We start from the raw sequence: 13,659 nt of genomic DNA, 5'->3' as shown, positions 1-13,659 counted from the left end.
ACAAGAAAAAAAAATCACCTGTCTTGTGTATTACTAAAGCTTCAGAATTTTGTAGCAAAACCTTTGGTTAGGACACTGACATTGTGCTGAGAGGTCTGGTCTGCCTTTGCCCTGTGCAAGCAATGATCTTCTGCCAACTGCTGAGCAGAAGTATCACCACACCCCTGGTCATCCATCCCAGCCTGCATGATGATTTAGAGATGAGACAGACAGCTTGTTGGAGGTGAAATTCCCTTTCTTGATCATATAGGGATTTTTAGACATGCATTTTAGGGACATTAGGGAAAGTGTGGAGTCAACCTGGAGCAACTAGATCAAAATCATAATGAACACTGTCTTCTGAAGAGGAATAAAAAGAGTGACAGAGGACAGTAAAGGAAATAATCTTTTGCATGTCATATTCTTGTTACGTAGGTGTACACAAGATAAAGCTCTTGTAGCAGAATGTAAGAAATTTCTTAATAATTAAACAAACATTTCAGTTAACAAAAACAAGCAAAAATGTGTAGTTTTCTACAAAATGCAAGGTCATTTATGGACAAATTTAACAAACCCTGTTTATCTGTATTCATCTTGTCAAGGATGATATGCTTTATATCTGGAGAGTGAAACATACTTCAAAAGAGTAAAAAAGGAACACTTCATAAAAAATATTAATCTTCACCTTGTCTTAGCAATGAGAGGCTGTTTTGTTTCATTTATTCTCACCTTTAGGAATCTGTGCAAGTCTGCTCTTGCTTACAGCCCTGAGTTTGTTATTTTCTGCTTCCTTCTTCCTCCTTACTTCCCAAGCCTCTTCCTATATGTCTCCCTTAAACTGTTCTTTCCTGGTCTTTGAGGGTTTTATTGATACCACTTCACCTTCTGGTGAAATTCTAGATTCTCAAAGGTCAGTAGCAAACTTCACATCAGCTTCAAAAGGGGTTGTATCCCAGCTGTGTCCATCTTTTCATATGTTGAATAATGTCCTGGCTCTTTATGAAATCTCTTTTCAAAAACACAGTTCTTAAACTGAATTGTTTCCAAACGAGAAGAGGGGGAAAAATACATTTCTTTAACACCAGAAACACAATGTGGCAACACCAAGAGAGAAAAATCTGTGCAAGTAATACAGATAAATTGGGAATCAAAATATAATTCCCGTGTCTTTCTTTGTTACTAGCTCTATTTGTTATCTTCAAGAAATCATTATGTTTTTCCATGCCTCAGTTTCCTCTTTTGCGATATGGTAATTATTTTCCCATTAAGAAATCTTGATATTTGGTCCAATAAAAACAAACAGTATGTGACTGGTATTGTAACATGCCACCAGGTACCCACAGAATCTGATTGTTCCATGCAAGGGTGTCCTTATATTGCATCAGGGCTGAGATAAACCAGGAATTACTATGAAGCACTGCAATTATTTTTTTTCTCTGGAGGATCCCATATTTACTCTTTCATTGTTGTTGTTGTTTTCCATAAGTATGCAATCTTTTTTATTATTATTGTTATTGTTATTATTGCTATTATTAAGTTTATATTTATATTCTCATGAAAGACAATGAAATTCATGTTAATTATAATGCCACCAAAATAACAGAGGTAAATAACATCTTTAAATATATATATATCTTTGTAATAACAACTTAAGATATTAATTAATATGAAGTTCTTAACTGTAAGATTAGTTTTTGTTTGTTTGATTGATTGCATGTTTGTTTACTTGTTTGTTTTAAATAATCATTCTAGAATATCTCTATCTACTGTGGTACAGATTATGACAGTGAATCACTAGAATAAACATTAAAATACACCTCTATAACTCTAATGAGTTCTGACCTGTAGTGTAATTGTTTAGTACCTGGTTATTAGTTACCAACAGCTAATGCTTCTCCTTCAAATCAAAACATACATAAAACTAGTAACTAGTCAGATCCTAAGTACTGAGTTTGGTCCCATAGCTTGCTAGTTAATTTGCATACATTTTGGCAAAAGAAATCTGATGAGAAATTAAATAAATGATTATGCTCTCATAATATATAAATCAATTCCATTCTTTATTAGAAATCTTTTACAAAGAGTATTAGATAATTAAGCTGTTATATAGTAACTCATGCATATCAAATATCTCAGCCAAGAAGGTTAATTGAAGCTCCCTCTTCATCATTGTAAATGTCTTCAAACTGCTTTGACTGGGTCAAGTTGAAAGAAAAAAGGTAGACTAATAAAACTTCTGAACAAATTAATGACAGGGAAAAAAATAAAAAAGATGGGAATAATATAATTCTTTGCATATTTATGATTTTTAAAAGAATATTGCACTACTAAACCTTTTTTTCAACTTGACTTCTAATACCAAGTGCTACATCCTTATAGAAATATAGAAAAAAAATCTGCTTGTCTCAATAAGCACCATTATTAAGTCAGAACTTCGTACTACGCACCAAATATTGAACTTTGTCCATACACCATTTTCTTCTCCAAAAATAATTAAGATAGCTACAGATTCATCAGTATTGATTATTTTCTTATGTTTGTCTCACCCTATAACACAACATATTGACAAAATACTTGTATAAACTGAGTACAGTTTAAAAATTAGCTCATTGGAGACAGATTCTGGTGTTTGTACAAGCTACTGTCTCACCAGTCTGCCAAATTCAACTACATTACAAAAATGTGGTAACAGAAATTGAAGACAAGACTCTTAATTAGCATTACCATTACTGGATGGTAACAGATGTTAAACATGGCTTCTACAACATCCACTAGATATCAATGTTACTTGCTTTACTTCCTTTTACTAGTGGTAGGTAGAATACACAGAAGGATTATAGTTTTTTGGTTTTTTGTTCGTTTGTTTTTGATGGGGGGAAGAGGGGAATGTGCTTTTTAGTTTTCATTTAATTTACATTATTCACTTACTGTTAATTTAAAATACATATATCTGACAGAATTCACTCCCATTAACTTCAGATCTTCTCCAATTGAGCTGCTTTATTTCACAGGTTCCGAGCCCTGCTCTTGGAAAAAAAAAAAAAAAAAAAAGCCTCTCTATTCTTTTTTGCATAGTAGTGTAAAAGAATCCCTAACTACTGAACCATGATACAGTCTTTCACTGCAACCAGTTTCTGAGGGAGAAAGCTCTAAATAATTATAAAAGTATAATGAACATTGCTACTAAATGCTAACTAAATGCCTCATTGGAAAATTTGAAAGGCATTAATTCAGACAACAGTTTCTCTTTATCTCCTATATTTCCTGGTTCTAATTCCTCTTTTTTTTTATTTATTAGTATAGTAATTTGCATGAAAGAAGCATCATTGTTTCTTTAATATTCATTTCCTTTTTCTCATTTAGGGCATCATTCTGCTTCGCTGAAAACAATGGCAATCTTACTGGTTGACTTCAGGAAAGTAGGCCTGACAATGAGAAATGTTGGATGTCTTCAAGCCCCACTGAAGTCAGACGTCCGGTAACAGCCCTCAGAGTCCTTTCAGATCAGAATCCCTAAAGTGCAACTTCCTTTGTGTGACTTAACAATTTGCTATTGCATAAGTGCTGATTACGTCATAAGGGATTATGACTTTATGCACAGAGTAAGCAACAAAGGTAGATGGATTTCTAAGTCCACTCTTTCCCCAGTCCTCTCTTTTCATGCAAATAGCTCTGATTATACCAAATAGCAAGAGAAAGCAGAAAATGCATGTCACAGAAAAGCAAGGTACCAAGAAGCATTTTCTGTGCAATACCAATAGTCAAAATTTGAACCAGCAAAATTTGTCTATCCATCATTAACTGCTCCAGAATAACCAGAACCATCACATCCTCATGGTAGCAAAATACCTTTTGCATTAGAACACCAGGAGAGAAATATTCTAATTGCCAATGAAATAATTTTGACATTATGTTAAAAAGTGCTCTGAGCAAACAGATTTCCATCATGTTGTAGACTGGTTACACTTACAAAACAATCATTTCCAAGAGAGTTTTCTACTGTATTTATTTGTGAGGATGTGGTTTGTGCATCAGACTTTGTGCATATGTGCATGTCTGTAAATTAATCCACTAGGGCCAGAAAATGGAATTTTGATTGGAAGTTCCTGTCAAAGTCTTTTTGAGTGATGGGTGTGCTTTTCATCAGTGTAATCTGTAATCCCATTTCCATTGGTTAGATATAATTCATTATCACACACATAGCAACCTCTTTTTCCTGGGCACATCCAGCAAAATAAGATTCTCAAAAATCCATTTACATTCTGTTACACTTGATATATAGGCTGATGCTCACAAATTATCTAGTCAGAACCTTTCTTAGAAACACCTGTATTTTGTAGTATAGCTCAGAATTTACTGCTTGTCAGGGGAGCATACGACCTACTATACTGTGTCAATCATGGCCTAAAACCTTTTACTTAGAACCTTCAAGCTGTTTTTTCACACTGTTAGAGGAAGTCTGACATCTCATAAAATTTAAAAATGAACTTTCACTGCAAGAAAAGAAGAGAGGAGACTGAAAATACTGCTAATTAAGCAAAAGATAATATATTGCATGTCAGGTCCAGACATGAATGAAAGTATTTACAGAATGTTTAAGGGAAAGCAATATGTCAGTAGCTGATAAGAGCTACTTGTTATTCTACTGCAAATATCCACTCTCCTCTTCCCTCATTTGAAGCTTGAAATCTTACATCTGAAGTATGTATTTCATTAGATGTAAAATTTTTAATATAAAACTTTATTTTCTTTTCTAATTTCTATTTCAAAAACACTAAAAAAAAAAAAAAAGCTAAAAGAACACCAGAACATCTGACGCTCCTAGTGCTCCTAGACTGCACGTGGGTGCTACATTCATATGTAAGAATAGTGGTACCTAATTGAACTGTATTTAATTTTATAAGTCCAAGATACCAAATAGCCACACAACTCTTTGGGCAAATCTTATTTTGTTATTGTCTTAGAGCAAATTTCTATGTTACCTTTAAAATAAGAAACAGCTTGCAGCCATCCAATAATCTTGTTTAAAATGTAACTATATTCAAGAAGATTCTGCCTCAGGAAGACATTTGCATTACCTGAACTCTGCAATTTCATCCAGCATCATGCTATCTCCTTCCCACAGTTCCTCAAAAATGTGCTGGACTCCACTCCCTGAAGCAGGGTTGAACATTCAGGGAAGTATTGACCACATCTTCCTCCCTGCTGGGAAGATCCTACCACTGTCTGGGAAATCTTAAAATTATGAAACAGAAAGTAAAGATATAAATAACACATAGATGTTTGCATAAATTATTTTAAGTTTAAGCAACTTGATCTCTAAACAACGAGAGAAGAGAATAGAACAAGCAAATCCATTTTAATGTCATTACCTTGCTCCTGCTCCTCTGGGAGGTATTTTTAATTGTAGTACACATACTGTAATGTGGTGCCTGCAGTGTTTTGACATGTTCAGGAAAAGTCTGCAGGTGAATACTGGCCATGTGACAAAGAAATTTTTCCTACATGACAAGATGTATTTCTACAAGTCAGTCCACAAATCACAACAGATTGCACAGTTAAAAATAAAAGTGCATAGCTGACATTGCTGTGATTCATTCAGTCAGGTCATTTGTTACTGATACTTGGACAAATACAGAGGAAAACAAAGCCACCTCCAGCTTGTCATAAATTTTAATATAAATTAGTTGTCCAGAGATCTGTTTTAAAATATTAACATTCTTCTATTACTTGAATTAACCCCATCAAATAAATGTCAGAATTATCCCATATATATATTCAATAATACAATAAAAAAGAGCGAATTTTACATGAAAAAAATAGTAACTTAAAAATTAAGTAAGGTGTAAAGGTTATCTAAAATTCTGATTTCTAACAATAGTAATAAAGAATATAGCAAATTAATTTTAAATAATAACTATAATTAACAACAGAACTATGTCTACTTAGTTTGTCGCAAAATTTCCAACATCTTTGTTTCCATGTTTTTTCCATCTCAACAATAATGTAAAACTGTGTATTAGGAAAAGAAAATGTAAAATATACTCTGTGCATATTTCCTAGAAAAGAAGAAATGGATGAAGAAACTACCAGAAAAGGACTTCAGATCATCCCTCCCAACTGCAACATTTTGTTGCGGAATATTTTTTATGCATAGTAAAAGTTTGATTTTTTTTTTGGAGAAGACAAAAATCTGTCCTGTCATTATAAGTCAAAACAAAGCATTAAGGAGATAATGAGATCCATTTAATGTTCTTGGATAGGTTATGTTTGGTGTGTGCCATGTTCAGAAGGATTCATTAAAGAGAAAAAGACTCCAGGATCATGGCAGGGAGGTCACGGATGAAGAGAATATTCCTTAGGTAAGAAATGCCTTTAGTTGACACAGTGAAGTGCAGGAGGGAAAAATTAGGTGTGGTCTGCTCCCCAACCTGTGCACTCAAGATTCACTGACAGCTTTTCTACTGCTTTATGATCAGTAGTTATCTGCCTCTTTCAGGACTAATGCAGTCTTCCCCTCCGTAACTTATTTGATTTTCTTCACATAAGATATTTCTGGCACTTCTCTTTTAAATATCTAACCATGTAAGAATAGAAGTATGCTCCATTTAAGAAACAGATGATCAAAGGATTCATTTCTTATTTAACTTTTCTGGTAGCAGAAGTTACAGAGAAGCTCAAGCCAGTTCAAGTGAATAGCAGTAGAAAACTAAAAGGGGAGAGTGGTTTTTTTCCTCAGGAAAAAGAGAGACAGACAGACAGACAGACAGAGATGGCTTCTTTGTAAATGCTCAGAATCATCTCTCTGCCATTGCCAGGTCAAAGTTAAAGTTCTCAAATACCTTTTGTCAAATCCATACTTAGACAGGTAACTCCCACAGTAAGTGAAAATCAGTGGGAGCTACTGGTGGGAGTTAAGTAACAACAGAACCTTTGAAAGTTAAACCATCAGCTGCTGATCTGTAGCAATGGAAATATTAAAATAAATAATAATAATAATAATTAACCAAAAAAATGTCTTCTCTTCTTAGGATATACCTGCTCATTCACTTTATTAAAATTGACCAGAAATACCTTTTTGCGAGCTTCATTTTTGGAACTAAAACTCACACTTATAATGTCAGGAGTTTTGTTTCTTAATATATATTTAAAAAAAAAAAAGGTTCAAAATTTGGTTGTAATTCCTATGGTTCATTTTAATCTCAACTACAAGAGCAACCTGTGGCTCAAAAAAATAATAATAAATAAATAAATACAAAAATTAAAAGTCTATTGCATTACAGATTTAGTCTTCTTTCTTTTGGGAAAAGGATTTATATACTATTTAGGCTTAAGTTCCATAAAGATGAACAGCTTTTAAGTGCATAACTTTAATTTCAACTTCATCTGATCAAGTGTGACCTCAGAAATATTTAACATAGACAAAATAAAAAAGAAGGCATATTTGTTTTCTTAAGAACATATTTCATTCAATATGCTTCTATAATTTTCTGCAAGAGTCATAACTTGTTGTATTTTAGTAAAATAGGGTTCAAATACTGTAATCAGAAACCACATGACCCAAAAATGTTAACCTTCTGATCTTTTTTTTTTTTTTAATGATCTTTTGGGCCTAATCATCTCTTCCTAGTACTTCATAACTTAAAGCATTATTTTTCGCTCCTGTCCACATACCTAGGAAAGTACACATAACGTAGAGCATAGAGGATAGTGTGCTAAGTTTGCACTCTGACTTACCTTCTCTCTATTTGAATATCTTCCATGCCCTTAGGTGTTTTTTGTTCTTCAGTAGAAAATATTCTTTGTCTTTATAAAAATATTTTTTCTTATCTTATATATATGGTATTATTGATATTTCTGCAAACTTTCTGAAGAAAAAATTGTCTGCAATAACTGCTTTTTCTCCTTTCAACCTGACTGTCATTTACTTATGTGGAAGCAAATCTTTAATTTTTATTAAATTTCAAGGATTACAACTCCTGTTCTGCTTTTTAACAGAACCAGAACAACTGAAAAACACCAGTTACCAGTATTCGTGCTTTTTGAGAAGTAAATATTCACTACTATAAAGAGAGAGCTATCCAAACAACTCCTTTTCCAGAGCACAATGTAAGAAAGTATCATGGGACAAAAAGCATGTTGTAGTTACTCATCAATATTAAGTTTTCAATGCTGTATTAACTTACATAGAGATTAGTTGGCTTTTAAAAATAAGATAATGTTCTTCAGCTATTGTTCTACATGAAGTATTGGCCAAATTTTCTTTTTTTTTTTGGATACTTGACAGACAGAATTTTATCGTATGTAATGAATTAAAAGTTGTACGTTTGCCTTAAGATTTTATGTACATTTTTAGATTCTTAAGAGCAAATAATAAATTTTCATCACTTAGATTGCTGTACAAACCTGTGATGCAAAAAAATGTTTTCAAAGTTGGGGGGGAGTGGTGTATAAATAACATCTAATATAAGTAATAATAAACATATGTCTTTATAGATACATATATATAGATATGTATACATATATATACACATATATATACACATATATACATATATATACATATATACATACATACATATACATATATATATAATCAGAGATTGACTGTATGGGACCAGAAAAAGAGAAAGAAAAAATCATTTTCAACAATCAAATAATCTGAATTTGTACTGAAAGACTATTTTAAGGCTTTATAAGGACAGAACAAGTTTTAAAACAAGCTAACTTTATCCTCAAGAGCCTCAGCTCTACGGTCTATGGAGAGAGATGTAAATCCCTAGAAAGAGACTCTAGATGTGGCCCTGACTGAGGAGCTGACAGTTTCCTTGGAGCACTCTCTATGCACACTCTCCGTAGAGTGAGAATAAAAGGATTGGCTTCATAAGCCAAAAGCAAGTGTTTAACAATACTGTCCCAGTACATCATTCTGCCATAATAAAATACATTTAACACAAGTGAAGCTCACAAGCATTGCATTCAAATAGTTCAGGAGGAATATTCCCTAACTTTTTAGAATGCTGAGATTTTGGAAGCCACTTTTGAAAAGAGTGCTTTACACTTAAGAAAAGCTAGGTTTCAATTTCAATAACTTCTCCTTTTCTGAAACTTAATTTACGATACCTAAACTTATTATCATAACCAACGTGTACTCAGATAAATATATCAGGCAAAAATTACAGAATGCTGTGAGTTAAATCTTCCACTCAAAGAGTATGGAAAGTTCTTCAAGACGCTGATCATATTCTTTACTGCCATTTTTAATATCTTTTGGCTGAAGACACTGATTACATAGGAAAAGCAGGCAAACAATGTTGTCATTGTTACACATGAAAATTTACAGAAAATATAAGAAATATCCTTTTTCAGATTAAGGACTATAGGAGATGACCCATTTGAACTCTACAGAATTTTGTTAAGATATTACCTTTTCCTAAAAATAATTTTTAAAAAATAATATTATTTAACCACATGAATCTCTGTGATCAGATTAATGATCTAGGACATAAAATGACAATGGTGAAGCTTGCCTCTATGTTAGTACCAAAAACTCTTTATTTTTTATTTTCCTGGGTGTTTGTGTGGGGGTTGTTGTTTGGTGGGTGTTTTTTGTTTGTTTGTTTGTTTGTTTGTTTGGGGGGGAGGGGGAGAGGGATAGAGGGAGACATTGTTCATTGAGATGAAAGCTACAGCGGCACTATTTAGAGATCAGGGTCGTACCTTACTAAACACTACACAAACTCAAAGTATAAGGGATTTTCTGCTCAGAGGGTCTTGTATCCTAAAAGTACTCTCCTGAAGGGCCTTATTTGGTTCTGATTTTCTCTTAAACAAAATATCATCAGGTGACACAGTCCATGTTTGCTTTGATTGGTGCTATAATGCAACAGGAACAAACAAGTTCTGAGTCCAGCTCCTACAGGCACCTTATTTTTCTGACCACAGAGGAGTGACTACAAATTCAAACATGCATGCAGCAGCACAAACTGCAAGCTTTCTCTGCTCACGTTTCTCTGCAATCATTCTGCTTCCAATCACTAAATAGTACTCCTGTGTTAGATATTGCTATGTTAGGTATAACGTATTTCTGCTGGAAATTAATTAACCTGCATTGATTTATTCTCTAGTGGTGCCAGTCTTACATAAGGTTGGTTCACAGAAGCAACCTTTTATTTAGGATCCTGGGTACTTTTTTTGGCTCACAAAGTGAGAGCTGTATTGGTTTGTATTGGTTTGAGAGCACATTTTCAAATCTGCCATTAGATCAAGTCATTTTGCTTGTCTTGTCCTAGATCTCTGTCTTGCACAAGTACGCCTCAGAACCAACAACTGTTTGAGACTCCAAAAGAATTGTGAGATATTTAAAAAGATAATCAGAATGCAAAGGAGTCTGCCTGATACTGAAATGTATATTAGAGAGTTTAATCCTGTGCAGCAGGGCAGGCAATCCAGCACAGAAGACAGGGAAATGTCCTACCATCCAGTCAGACTGCTGAGAACAGCCAATAGATCGAGAAGGCTGTATAAGGAATTATGTCCTGTGTCTCGCAAGGATGGCATACAGTCCATTCTCTTGCTTATTGTTCCTACATCCCAAAAGAAAACAAAAGAACTTCCCTTAGGACAGAGATATAAATGTTGCTATGTGACACCATACCTTAACAATCTGCATTAGCCTAGGCAACATGATTCAGAGATGTAGAGCATCCTTGTTCCTTCCCTATAAAATTTTAATTATTCTCTCAACATATAATAATAATAATAATAATAATAATATGTTTTCTTTACTTGAGTATTTTAGAAATCACCACTGAATAACCTCCCCCCAAAAAAATCCTTTCTCTTTCAGGCATTACTTTTCAATTGACATGTGATTCTACAAATGTGCTGTTTTCCATGCCCTATTACTTAAAGAGTTGCTTTAGCTTGTCTCATCCCTAGCAATATTTCTAGTAATTGTATTCCATATTTCATGCAAGACCAAATAGATTTATTTTTATAACAGACTGACATGTACATAATCTACCTCTGCTGTCCTTTTACACAAAATTCTCTAGAGCATGCATTTGCAATGTGACTTCTCTTCCAGATTAGTATTCAATTTAGAAATCATACGTATGTAGTTAAAAATAAATAAATCTCTTCAACAATACTGTGTTCTTTACCTGACAATTCCAGTAATTGGGTTATGTTCACTTACACTGAATTCCCATTAAAAAAGACACTCTGTCTTTTATCCCAGTGGACCAAGACCAAAGCATCTTTCTTCATCTGAGCATATTGACAAACAGTTTTAGTGATAGCTCATTAAGAGGAAGAATTCTCATGTTTCTCCTTTTTGCACAAGATCTCAAAGAATTGTATCAGGCCTTCTCTTACATATGTTAATCAACAGTTTATTCTTTTATTCTCTATTTCAGAAATGAGACTTTTAGTTTCTTATACTCTTTATTAAGATATTTTTATGTGTTTAGACACCTTTCCACCAGAGCACTCTCAGATTGTTAGCAGCCAAACTAGGCATACATTATCTTCCATGGTTCACTATTCCAAAAACATCTTTGCTGCCACTCTTGTGTTTCAGAACAAATGTCTTTGAGACAGCTCTCATACAAAGGCTTATCTCTAGTCTTTTCTATGCCTACTCCTCCCACGAAAGAGAGAAAATCTATTGCACAGATTTATTATTTTTTACTTATTATTATTTTATTTTCATTCCTATAGCCTTGGTCTACACTCTGCATGTTTCCAAAGTTCCTTATTCTTTCTCATACTTTTAGATTTTTTTCCTTCTATTAAAACATCATACTTAATAGCTATTTTGACACCAACATTTCTTACAACGTATTTTGGTGAGACAGATAAGATGTAAAGCATAATTGGAAAGGCAGTCAGAAAAAAAAAAACAGTGTCTCCTTAAGGAAGGGTTGGCCATGCAAATAAGCATACTTTTTTTTTTTTTTCCTAATGACCCGTGCAAAAACACTGCTAGCAATCAAGCTTAGTGAAAGATTTTGAATCAGTCAACATTACCAGAATATTTTTTCCAATTGTAGGTAGTAAAAAATGTTATCTGCTCATAAAATCATTTAGTTCTTTCACACCTCTATATATGCAAAGTGTATACACTTAGTACCATGACTAACAAGTACGCATACTTGATCATATTTGCACTGAACATTATGACCTGCTTTCCTTAGCCTCTATCTTCAGGTGAATGGAGTTCTCTACTGACAAGAACCACGGACTATTTGAGCTCTTTTAGCTCTATTCTGGAGTTTATTGAGAATTTCCTTACCCTTAGTAAATTGCTTCAATTCCCTTTCATGTCTTTTCTTGAGAATGAAAGCTTGACATCTTTTTAAAGCTACCATACGTAGCTTCTGAATCAACATGCTATTTTGTAATCATACGGTTTCAAACAGTTCATTTTCCAGATTGCTATTTATTCATACAGTTAATTCACACACCAAGTCAGTTTAGCTCACAACCAAACCCTCGGTTTTACCAAGTACATTCTCTTGCCTTATAGTTAAAAATTTAAGGCTTAAAATAAGCTTTTTTTGAGTGTTTTGGTTTTGTTTGTTTGCTTTTGTTGTTTTTTTTCATCACTTATATTCTGTTGAATAAAAATACATTTTGAATAGTGTGTGCCCTTTCTACTTCCCCTAGCTTCACAGCCAGCTATCTGTCTGAGATGACATAGAGTGATCCTAAGCCAGAAATATAACTGTCTGCAGACGCTCTGCTGCACTAGTTCGCAGGTTATCAGTGACTTTTATCCTTCTCTAGTTGTGCTCCAGAGGTTCTGTCAGGTTATGCACTCATTTCACTTTAGTTTGAATCATGTACACTTTTAAGATATTGGTTTATTTCTCTATTTTCCCAAGTTCTGATCAATTGGTACTCTGCAGTGGCAGCATCTGTGCATCACTGAATGGCTCACATCAGATAACCTGACACTTCTTATAAACTATATTAAGGACCATATTAATCTTGCATTATTTCTGAAATACTGAACTATAGTGGGGGGAAAAATCAAATTTGTACAACATCCTTTTCATCCATGTAGCTTGACTTTAGAAACTGAGGAATTATTTCAGTTGTCCTAAAAACAGTTGACAAAATCAATCCTCTTTTGTCTGTTTTCTCTGTGGAAGTTATACATGTAAAATACTTCTCTGATATTCAAAAGAAATATGGTAGAGATTCATGTAAGTTTAATTTCAGAATTTTTAAATGAATAGGGCTCTGCTTCTTACTGTACTAGGGAAATCCACAGCTACCGTTTCCATGTTTCAGACAACTCTTTTCACACATTACCCACAAATGAAAACCTCCATATATCACCTATTCTTTCTCCATGTTGTGGTTTAACCCAGCAGACAGCTAAGTGCCATACAGCCATTCATTCACTGTCTGCCCACACCAAACACAATGGGACTGGGAAAACAGTCAGGAGAAAAAATGTAAAACTCAAGGGATGAGATAAAGATGGTTTAATAGGAAAGATATGGGGGGAGGGAAAACACAACACACACAGAAAAAAAAAAAAAAAAAAAGAATACACAAAGCAAGTGATTCACGACACAATTGCTCTCCACCAGCTGACCGGTGCTCAGAGAGTCCCTGAGAAAGGACAGCCCCCCCCAGCCAACTCCCCCCAGCCTTATTGTTCAG

General features: G+C 33.8%; 1 long non-coding RNA gene across 3 annotated transcripts in view; it reads right to left on the bottom strand.

The window, feature by feature from the left end:
* Positions 1-13,659, bottom strand: part of LOC310892737 — a 58,342-nt gene that overhangs the window by 32,244 nt on the left and 12,439 nt on the right. The window contains exon 2 of one of the 3 annotated variants that reach the window (XR_014578352.1): positions 5,058-5,214. The exons of the other annotated variants lie outside the window; for them this stretch is intronic. This is a non-coding gene — a long non-coding RNA (uncharacterized lncRNA). The remainder of the gene's footprint in view (positions 1-5,057; positions 5,215-13,659) is intronic. 3 annotated transcript variants of the gene reach the window in all.

Source organism: Anser anser (genome assembly GCF_964211835.1).
Source record: "Anser anser genome assembly, chromosome: 1".
NCBI classification, from domain to species: domain Eukaryota; kingdom Metazoa; phylum Chordata; class Aves; order Anseriformes; family Anatidae; genus Anser; species Anser anser.
This window is presented reverse-complemented; position numbering and strand designations above follow the sequence as displayed.